The 12,076-nt window shown below is 38.6% G+C and overlaps 1 pseudogene; it reads right to left on the bottom strand.

Annotated features, from left to right (window-relative positions):
* LOC139478693 (uncharacterized) overlaps window positions 1–9,180 on the bottom strand; it is a 38,236-nt pseudogene extending 29,056 nt beyond the window's left edge.
* Window positions 9,181–12,076: the final 2,896 nt, after the last annotated feature.

Genomic DNA, 12,076 nt, shown 5'->3' with positions numbered 1-12,076 from the left:
CACTGCGGTGACAAGCACGAGGCCACTATAACTGCAAGAAGGATGTGAAGTGAACAACGATGGGAACCATATGGCGTCTGCAAAACCCCGTCCTGTGTGGAAACGTGAAGCACAAATTATAAAAATCAAACCTTAACAGAATCTCTCTAACCACGAAGCTAAGAAGATGGTTGTAGGTCTTAACAAAACAACTTCTACTCTATCCTACTCTGCTGCTGTCTCTCGTCCTCCTGTTACCACTGCCTCTATTGACTGCCAGGCTGATCTGACATGTGTCAAGTCTGTCCAGCCACTTCCTACTGCTTCACTCATTAACCCAGCTTTGACACCTTCGTCTGTGACTCCACCCAAACCAAAAACTGTCAAACCTATTGAGTCTCAGACTCCCACACCAGTTACTGATCCAGAACCAGAACCAGAACCAGTTAAACTTTCTAACAAGGAAAAAACGATTATTGAAAAAGAAGCAGCAAAAAGAAAAGCTGCAAACACAAAAGGCTACCTCTCCTTTCCTTTAGAGGTTCCAGCAGAGGTCCATAACTCCTTAGACATGGAGGTAACTCCATCTCCACATGAAACCGATAGGAGTACCACCAAGTCTTTCTCACGTTCGCGTGACATTTCTCCTGTGGAAGCACCAACATGGTTGGTTGGTTTGTTGTTTAACGCCGCACTCAGCAATATTCCAGCTTCATGGATATGACGGCGGTCTGTAAATAATCGAGTCTGGACCAGACAATCCAGTGATTAATATCATGAGCATCTATCCACCTTCCTTAACTACCATCAGCTCCCGAAGCCCTGTATCATCATGGGCGATTCAAATGGCCATAATCCCCTATGGGGGAGTACTGATACAAATAATCAGTGAAAAGTTCTTGAAGATTTAATCTCAAATAATGATTTATGCATCTTCAATGATGGTAATAACACATATATTTCATCCTGGCACATCCACTGGCACAGACTCTGCCCTAGACCGGACGGATAAATTATCTTAAATGAATTCGAATGGTCGGTCCATGATGACCTTTGTGGAAGTGACCATTTTCCAACAATACTTACAACTATCTTTCCGTCTGACAAACCACCTTCAACAAGGTGGACTTTTACAAAAGTCAATTTGTCTTTATTCAAAACACTTTGTTCTGAAAAACTAAACCTCGACACTTGCAGGAATGTTCCTGATCCTATCCAATTTTTTTCAGATATATTAAATTATATTGGAGACGAAAGTATTCCTATGTCCTCTGCAAACCCCCAAATACGTAAACCATTTTCGATGATAATGGTAAACAAGCTAGAATAAATAGGAAGAAAGCTGAGAAATATTTCCGCCGACATCCAACTGTCCACAATCTAAACAACGTTAAAATCAAAGCGAGACGTACTTTTACACAATATAAACGTCAATCCTGGAGGAACTATGTGTCAAAAATCAATTCCCGCACACCCATGTCCAAGGTGTGGAACATGATTCAAAAGATTAAGGGCAAAGGATCCAAATCTGGAGTTCATCATCTCAAAGATGGTAATACACTTTTAACTACTAAATCCGAAATTGCCAACACTTTGGCAAACCATTCCTCATCATCAAACTATAATCCTCATTTTCAGTGGATTCAAAAACAACAGGAAAAGAAAAAGTACATTTAAACTCTGATGATGGTGAGCACTATAACGAAACATTTTCACTCCATAAATTATAAACTGCCCAAGGGCAATCTCATGACACTGCACCAGGAGCCGACAACATCCACTATCAGCTCCTGAAACACTTGCCCGATTCATGTTTTGAAACGTTACTTAATATATTCGATGAAATATGAACCGGAAACTTTCCTCCTTCGTGGTACAATGCTATTATTATTGCCTGGACGGGATCATACAGATCCATCCAACTACCGTCCAATATCATTAATTACATGTAGCTGTGTTTGTAAAACCATGGAGCGCATGGTCAACAATCGATTAGTCTGGCAACCTGAGACCAATAACCTCCTGAGTGACATCAAGTGTGGTTTCCGAAGTACCACTGACCATTTGATGCGTTTAGAATCGTTTATTAAAAGTTCCATTGTCAACAAACAACATACTGTATCAATATTTTTCGATCTAGAACAGGGATATGATACAACGTGGAAACATGGTATTTTAGAAGACTTTGGATTGAGGGGCAGATTACCTCAGTTCATATACCAATTTTTAAACAACAGACAATTTCTAGTACGAGTTGGCTCTACCCTGTCTGATCATTTCGTTCAAGATCGGGGCGTCCCCAAGACAGCATACCATCAGTCACACAATTAATAGTTTCACTGAAGTATTAAACAATAGCGTTGATGGCTCACTTTTTGTGGACGATTTCAACATGTCTTGTCATGGTAAGAATATGAATACAATTGAAAGACAGCTACAGCTCTGTATTAACAAAATTCAAAAATGGGCGAACGAAAACGGCTTCAAATTTTCTAAATCCAAAACAAGCTGAATTCACTTTTTTCGTAAATACAAACCTCACAAAGATCCAGATTTGTTTTTAGATGGTATTCCTATCATTGTAGTAGAGGAGGCCAAATTCCTGGGCCTCATATTTGACCATCATCTCACATTCGTTCCACACATTAAATATCTCAAGGCAAAGTGCCTGAAGGCTCTCGACTTGTTAAAAGTCGTTTCATAGTCCGAGTGGGGAGGGGATCAGACCACCCTCCTTCACTTGTACAGATAGTTAATACGCTCCAAACTAGACTATGGTTCCACTGTCTAAGATGGAGCCTACAAAAGCAATTAAGAAAAATTAGACACAATACACCATCAGAGCCTAAGGCTCTGTCTTGGGGCTTTTAGGACCTCTCCCGTGGACAGTTTGTATGGGGAGGCCAATGAACCTTCGCTCGAACTGAGTCGCATAAAACTTTCACTGCAATACATCACTAAATTGCACTCAAAATAAATCCAAACCAGGATAAAATTGCGTTTTCCATCGTCAGTATGAAAACCCGTTTCGAAATCTATCAAACCTGGTTTCTCCACTTGGAATCAGATTTCAACCACACCTCACCGCAGCTAAAATTGATCTATAATATCACATTAGCGTCTTCTGTCGTCTCCTCCCTGGCAGATGGTGAAGCCAGATGTAGACCTATCTTTAACCCAACTCAATAAATCCGAAACAAATCCTGACGTTTATCAACAAGCGTACAACCAATTGCGAACTCAATATAATTCTCACAGGTCCATTTTTACAGACGGGTCGAAGGAAAGGTGCAAGTGCCTTCATCATAGGATCCAGAACTGTCTCCTCAGGAATCCCAGATACTAGTTCAATTTTTACTGCTGAGGCCAAGGCTATCTTTACTGCTTTGACCTATATCAAACATAAAAAACAATGTAAACGTTTCATCATCTTCTCCGATTCATAGTCATGCCTTCAGGCACTTAAAAATGTCTCCTCAAATCATCCCATAATCCTAGAGATTTTAAAACTTTTTAGTGATCTTTCTACTGACCAATGCGACTTCGTCTTTTGCTGGTTACCAAGTCATGTAGGCATAACAGATAACTTAAAAGCCGATGCTGCAGCTAAAGCAGCTCTTGACACACCGTTATCTCCACCACTTATCCCGTACAGCGATTTTAAACCATCTATTAAAAGTTATACTCGGGATCTCACGCAAAAGTGGTGGGACACCCAGGTAGGAAGCAATAAACTTCACGAATTAAAACAAACAATCGGTCAAACCTACTTGGGTTGTCAGTCAAGACATGACGAGGTCGTTTTACGACGATTTTGTATTGGCCACAGTCGGTTTACACACGATAGCTGCTTAAGACAGATGCGGACGAACCTCCTTAGTGTATCCCTTGTGATGAAAGGTTCACCGTCAAGCATATATAGCTTGGCTGCGTGGACTTTGCAATCGCAAGGGATTCACATTATCAAAGTGTAACTATAAAAGATCTCTTTCCCCGTGTTAGCGGGCATCTCATCATAAATTACTTGAAAGAAATTGGTCTGTATAATAAATTCTAAATATGTATTTGAATAATTAAATGCTTGTTCTTAAATTTGGTGTGATGCTACTATTAAATGACATTATTGAAGGCTCTGTCCAGGAGGTTAAAGTACCGTAAAATTATTGTCCCCCCTGTGTGACTCGTAATCCTATCATACTCGATGTAACTATCATCAACCAGTGTTTTTACACCAACTCATTGATGGGTATTTTTTAAATTTTGGCAAGCATTGCGCTGGGGTATCATGCCGGAAGCAGAGGTAACTGTAAGTCCCCATGATCCCCATCGAGGTGACCTAGCTTTGGTTACTGCTGGCCTATAACCCGTGTTTTAAAACTGTATAAAATGATGCTCAAACATGGTTCATATGGTTCATGGTTGTTTTAAATATTACTTTGTATAGATTACTCAATTGTGAATAAACTTACTTGGTCTTGTAGCTATATAGCTGAAATAATGCCGATGCGACGTTAGTTTTAACTCACCCACTCACTCATGTGAGTGTTTGTCCGTTTTCTAATAAGTAACCACGATAAGATATTTTGAAAATATCTCTGTACGAAATTTAAACGTTTCCGGCCAAGGTGGGGTGAAATTGGGCTGAAAGTCGTGTTGAAGGACATAACACGTACATGTATATAACCAAGCTCCTTCCCAGCAGACACAAGTGTGGGCGGGGCCATTACAAGAATCTTGAAATTTGCCCTCTTAATGTAGTAACGTTCATACTTTTATTTATGTGTTTGGGAATGCCATACATAGTTTATTTTGAAAAGGTTTACGACTGACCATATTTTGAAAAGGTTTACGACTGACCATGTTTTCCAGATGAATTTACTTTGTTGTTTGTATAATCAGATTGGTTCGAGATTGCAGACTAACGGAAAATCAACCAACTTAAAAAACTTCTCCCTTACATTCTTACTTTATCAATTACATGATAGTTTTAATGAAACAGAAATTCAAATTGACAAACAAAGAAAGTAATTTAGCAGGGGTAAGTGTATTCGACGTCACGACAGTCGTCACTTGTTTGTAAACATAACGGTCAATCGCCTGAGAGTTCAACGCCAAGCGTGGTTGTGGTCATCTTTCACTGTGGGGAGTTTTGACTGGTGGCAGCGATAGTATAGAGAGCTCCGCGAACGGGCTATCGCTGCGAGGAGCTTGGTATAAAGCGGCATGACAAGCGTTCGTGCGTGCGTGTTTGGGTGTTTGTACTAGTCCTGTACTAATACCGTTGTAATATTGCTAGCCTACTGAGATGCTATATAAGTGGAATCGTCTCAAACGCTACGTTAAACACTTTTTCACTTCACCTCTACGTGTAGCACACCGTCGGTGTAAACAATAGAACCTCGTTCAGACAATCCAGTCATTAATAATATGAGCAGCGATTCACGCCGTCGGGTATACGACGCCACGCTATCAAGCAGAATATCAAGCCAGTATATCCATTGACGTAAGTGCAACTGAGTAAGGTGTCAAAAATCCGTGTAAGGTCATACATAGTATGTGATAGCATGGCGCATCATGTTGAAAAGCCACGTATCATATTAAGTATGCACATCTGAATGTACACCATAATATATCTGGAATGAATCAACAAGGCCTTTGATGGTGAAGCCGTCATTGCAAAAGCTTAGTTGTGAGCAAACTGTGTCATTACGTGAAATTTGAATAAAATGCGTATGTTGTGAAAACATCTCAAACGATTGAGGAATGTGGTCGCCATTTGTTAAGCCATTTAATGCGCTAGTAGGATTCTGGCGCATCCAAATATATAATAAAATAGTACAGAGTCTTATAATTATAGCCCATTATAAAAACAAATATATATCGTGACAAATGTCAAAAATTATCACTTTACAACAAAACGATTCTGGATTTGTTTTGATTGCACTGCCCTAAACTTGTTACAGGCATCTGTATCCACAGTGAACAAAACTATCATCTGTACATGTCCACTTGATAGTGTGATGTTGTTGTTAACCTACTTCCTTGTTGGTAGCTTGCTGTACATTTGATCACACTGACTTCACACACATCGCACTATCTAAACATCCCTGTGCAGTAAAAAAAAGTATGCTTTTCTCAAAATAATTCCAGTGAAAATGCAAATGTTACAATAGACTGAATTGTTCAGAAGCGAACCCCATTTGCTGACGAATCAAAACTGAATGATCATACCTCCCGGACTTATTTCAAACAGATGAGTATGCGCATTGCGAGTACGTCAGGTTATGAGAAGGTGTTTGCCAGCAATAGGACTTGCAGTATACACAAATCTGGAGGCAGTAACCCCCAACCCAGTAAGTCAGTTTTCTCTCATGATGGATGTGATTCTACAATACTTTCATACGGACGCACCAATCGCCTGTATTTTGATTTCGTCTGTCCTAAATACGAGAAGCATATATATTTACAAACTTTAGACACTATTAACAAAATAAGAATATGCGTCAGCTAGTGTTATCATTTAAACATTATTGTAGCATATTTTAATACAGTAAGATATATGTTCCCAGTTTTTACACGACAGTAGATTTATTTTGCGATAGAAATGATTGTTTTTAGTCTTTTAAACGTTGTTGTTTACACGAGTCATGATCGAGATGGACACCCTCACCCCATGATGGCATGTCTATCCCTCTTCACTTCGGACACAGGATATATAACATATTTGCAAGATGCCAGGAAGATGTTACAACGATGATTCGAGGAAAACGTGTACAGTGTAATGAGAGAAACATCTACGAGCACAGAGAAATTACTGGTTATCTGTCCTTCGTGAATTAGTGTTCGACAAGGTTTGAAACTTTCACACTTAACCCACTCGGGACAGATAATCCGTTCTTCCTCTTTGCTCTAAGGTTATTCTTTGTACTAACCATGATCTTCCTGATCTCTAATGGAGACATCGGCTCAGTTTCTCTAATGTATGAATGAAGTCATATAAATCGTCATGACGTAATGAACTATGGAGGACATTTCTAAATTTGATGAATCAGTGACTAAAATTATTTCTAGTTTGACTTGTACCATATGCCGCATTGTTTCAGTTAGCTGAAAATTTATTTTTTCGCAGGTGGGGCAGGATACGCTCACCTCTCTGCGAACACCTGATATTGTAAATATTTGATAGTGATTCATAAACACATCCATATGATATAGTTTGAACTGAATAATTGACTGTTATGGTAATGTTATCATATAGAAAAATACATTTTATTATTTCTTCCATTTGGTCTTATATCCTGTCTTACTGCGTCACTAATCCTGCCGGGGTCCATGCAGGAAGCAAAGGTACTGTAAGTCCCCATGGACCCTAGCATGGTGATCTACCTTCAGTTGCTGGCGATCTCTAGCCCATTTTTATATTGTGTTCTCTGACACTTATGTCTTTTATATATTCTCAACTAGTTTTAAATATATTCTGTGATATTCTAGTTATTGTACTGTCCTTCGTTGACAGCTTTTTATAGTGTATACATTTCTGTATTATTAATGTACTTCTCGTCACGATATGGCTGAAATATTGCCGATGTGACGTTAAATATTAACTCACTCACTCACTCACTACTGCGTCACTGCATTACATGAGTGACGCTGTACTGTGTTTTTTGAAGTATTTACTTATAGTTTATGTTGGTGTTTTATTATGTACAGCGGTGATACCTACATAAATATGTCTTGTCTGTTTGTCTATGGCGAGGGCTTCTTCACACCCTTACAATAAGTCACGTGTTGTAAGACGCTCTCTCATGGGGCGTAATATATCATGGATTGTTAACGAATGCTAGCCGTCTGCACGGGATAAGGATTAGCGATGCTTACAAAGGCAGAGTGCAGTATTTGTGCTTCACTCGTAGAATACATGCATAATATACGTTTGTACACACAGAAAAACTACCCACGACCAATTGCCCAGCGATTTACGAAAGAGAAAAAATACTACAAATAAATACTAATAAAGGTTCTTGAAAAAAATAAAATTATATGCATACACACACAAAAAAATATATATATTTAGATATTTATTATAAACATGTATAAGTTGACGTATTTTGCATAAAATGTCATTTCAGGCTTTGGAAGCGTAAAAGATAATGTTAAGGTTTGATACTAATATACATATAAACTTCTGCATTCGACACATTCTGTCCACAATGACTAAAGCGTTCTAATCTAGTATCTAAAAGGGACAGGACATAAAAACATGCATCTCATCTTCGACTGCTTGTGGACAATTAAAATAACCAGCATACGGTACATTCTCATACCGCCCTGTCTCTGCACGGAAAGGCGCCACACCACATATAACGTATTTCACGTAGGCGCTTCTGCTTCCGCAGGGTAGAGGTAGAAAATTATTATTTCAATTAAAATCTCTCTATTGTATAAGCTTATGACATTCATGACCAGTCACAACTGTAAACTAATTATAAAACGTTATACGATAGACGAAATGTAAGGAAAAGATTACCAATCTTCATAACAATCTTATAACTTGAAACTTTGTTTGCAACGTCAAAGGTAGAAATAAGTGTTTGACAGTAACCATTTAGGTAGCAATTTTGACAGTGACAGTTGTCCATGCCAGATATTACCCTTATCACATTCTACTTAAAACTGTTATCATGACAACTTGTGAAAGGTCCACATGAGATCTCTGATTCAAACAAATCAGGTATCATGCACGGTCGAACTAGCAGATGTCACTTAGTGTACTTCAAGTGTTGCTAGGGTTGTGTGGTTAAAACCCTTGTTCGTAACACACTCTTGACTTGTCCGAGAAGCTGATCGTCACGCGAAATATACATGTTTCTGGTCCCCCGTCAGTTTTGCAGGCACAACGTATAAACACAGGCTTGATATGTTATTAGTTATATATTCCAGACATATTATCATCTCATCATGAGAGGAAAGTCATCCAGGGACAACATATTACAAGTTAGTAAGACATATAATTCCAGTCATAGACACTTCGGCTAGAACTGTGATAATGATACCTATTGACACATTTCCACATGACCAAGAGCCACCATGGATAAAAGTCGAATTATGAATGAAATGAACTTACCTGCGATGAGAAAGACACACGACAAGAGAAACAGAAAATACTCCAACGCGGACAACATGCTACCATGTACAGCTAACGTGACAGCAAACTGAAGTACAGCCCGGTACCAGGATGTACATATATGTATTCAGACGTATGGCAGGAGTACTTTGTAAATAACGCTGCGTACACCCCCTGCACTTTACGAAAATAGGGTTTTTCTCAAAGTCTCAGACGCATTTCTAAAGACTTTTTATAATGTAAACATAGTTCAAACATACCGACGGAACGTTCTGACATATGAAAGTTCAGTTATGTCTTTGTGAATTTCAATGACCTTATCCTTAGGGCATGTATACATACATACGTTCATTTCTCATTTCAGACAGGCATATTTACAATGACATGTTTTCTTTGGTTAATATGATGCCATTATGCCCATTGATCAGATTTGATCATTACTGCATTGTTATAATTAGTACAGCTTATTCAGGACACTCTGCATTAAGAGAAAGTATCTTGTTACCAATGAACATGCTTGAAGGAATACAATTCAATCCATAACTGTATATGCTTTCAATATTAGCATGTTTCTAAATTTGAGGAGAAAAATCCTTATTTTTTTATGCATTACTAGTTTTTTATTTAGCGACATTAGAAAACAAACATTTCATTTGAAAATTAGCATATGTGTCTCGTAAAAACGTATGTTTCAAACTGTTTTCGAGACAAAATCATGCGCATGTCCACTAAATGTGCTCCAATACGTGGGTTGGTATTCACAGAACTCAAGCATCAAGCATTATATACTAAAGGAAACGAATAAGAAAATATGCTTCACTGTTAGTACATTTGAAATAGCGCACATACAACTTCAACACACGTCAAAATCAAATGTTGAGATGTGTTTGTGTGCATTGTTTCCAACGCGTATTTGGTAGACAAGCCTGTGAACCCATGATAGCATATCATTAAAGTATAAAACTAAGTGTAACCTATTTCTATTACTATAGATCAGTATATATGGATATATAATGATATATTCTGAGGAATTGGTCCGTGATTGTAGTATCAGCTGAGAGTTAAGGAGCAGATGGCTAAACACTGTAACGTTATAGCTAGTGTTATCGTGGCACGTCCTTGTTAATCGCTGCTCATGCAATAAGTATATATTGTCTGGACCTGGTTCGACTTCACTATTCGTGGCTGTGGTGTTAACACCATGGATTCACTGACAATGTGATTATAACTGTACACTGTATACGTTGGAACAACTCTTTGAGTTTCAACACAATGTGAATTGCGCTATTAAGATCTAAACGTGACATCCATTGTAGAATCTTCAAACCAAATTGATATTTTCTGAATCAAACTGTCCATCCCTTAACATCAATAGTAAAATCTTCAAACCTACGAGATACTTTCTCAATTAAACTGTCCACCCCTTAACATCAATAGTAAAATCTTCAAACCTACTTAATAATTTCTGAACCGAACTGTCCTGTCATTAACATCAATAGTAGAATCTTCAAATCTACTGGATACTTTCTGAATTAAACTGTCCTGCGTTCACCATCAAAAGTACAATCTTTCAACTTTTTGAATACTTTTTTTAATCGAACTGTCCTGTCTTTGGCATCGATAGTAGAATCTTCTCTCCTACTGCATACTTTCTGAGTGAAACATCGTCAAATCCTACGGCATACTTTCTGAGTCAAACATTACACAGCCCTACTCCACTTGCACTCATTTCATTAGTTCACTCTAGGTCGACCAGGAAGAAATGCTTCATCAGTAGTTCCCGAGTAACAAGTTTGTATTAGACCAGGATGCCAAGTACACACTTGACACTATGGATCGCATTGTGTTGTGTTATATCTGATCATGAAAAAACTCAAGTGTGTTCTTCCTCCGCAAACCTATTTAATGCTGACCAGGAAGATGCCTACAATAGTATTTGATTCAGAACATACATGCTGTATAATAATATAATGCTATTCTGGTACTTTGATTTCATAAATCAATATATTTCCCAGTTCAATTGGCAAATCTGTGGTGAACAACAAATATGTACACGTGTACAAGGAAATATAGATTATACATATATAGATATATAGATAAATATAGATCATTTTCAATACACCTTATGAACCCGAGTATTACACATAAACCCGAAACTCCAATAGTAATCCCAAAGCACTCATTGACCCGAATTAAGCATCTATCTATGACCGAAAATATCCTCTCGCTAATAAAATCCCTGAGACCTTAAGGTTGGTTGGTTGGTTTGTTTGTTGTTTAACGCCGCACTCAGCAACATTCCAGCTATATGACGGCGGTCTGTAAATAATCGAGTCTGGACCAGACAATTCAGTGATACATATCATGAGCATCGATCCACGCAATTGGGATCGATGACATGCATCAACCAAGTCAGCGAGCCAGACCACCCGATCCCGTTAGTCGCCTCTAGCGACTCTAGCGACAAGCATAGTCGTCTTTTACGGCAAGCATGGGTTGCTGAAGACCAATTCTACCCCGGAATCTTCACGGGTCAGACCTTAAGGTAAAAATTGCTATTTTCGAGATTGTGTCCCTGGTTGATGTCATGTTAAATTCACAAAATCGTCATGAACCAGCTTGTAGGAGATTTTAACATCCTCCAAGGACGTCACAGAATGCGTGTACATCTTCATACATGTTCATATAGACCAGTGAAGATCCGGGGTAGAATAGGACTTCAGCAACCCATGCTTGCCGTAACAGGCGACGATGCTTGTCGTAAGAGGAGAATAACGGGATCGGGTTGTCAGGCTTACTGACTTGATTGATGCATGTCATCGCTATCGTATCCAAATTGCGTTGATTGAGGCTCATGATGTGAAATACTTGATTATCTGGTCCAGACTCGGTTACATAGATGGAATACTAGTATTGCTGAGTGCGGCGTTAAGTGAATGAGTTGGGTTTAACACCGTTTTTAACAGTATTCCA

Source organism: Haliotis cracherodii, unplaced genomic scaffold (assembly GCF_022045235.1).
Source record: "Haliotis cracherodii isolate W230 unplaced genomic scaffold, xgHalCrac1.p SCAF_4, whole genome shotgun sequence".
Classification (NCBI taxonomy): Eukaryota; Metazoa; Mollusca; class Gastropoda; order Lepetellida; family Haliotidae; genus Haliotis; species Haliotis cracherodii.
Note: the sequence above shows the minus strand (reverse complement) of the source record. Positions and strands in the feature narration are given on the sequence as shown.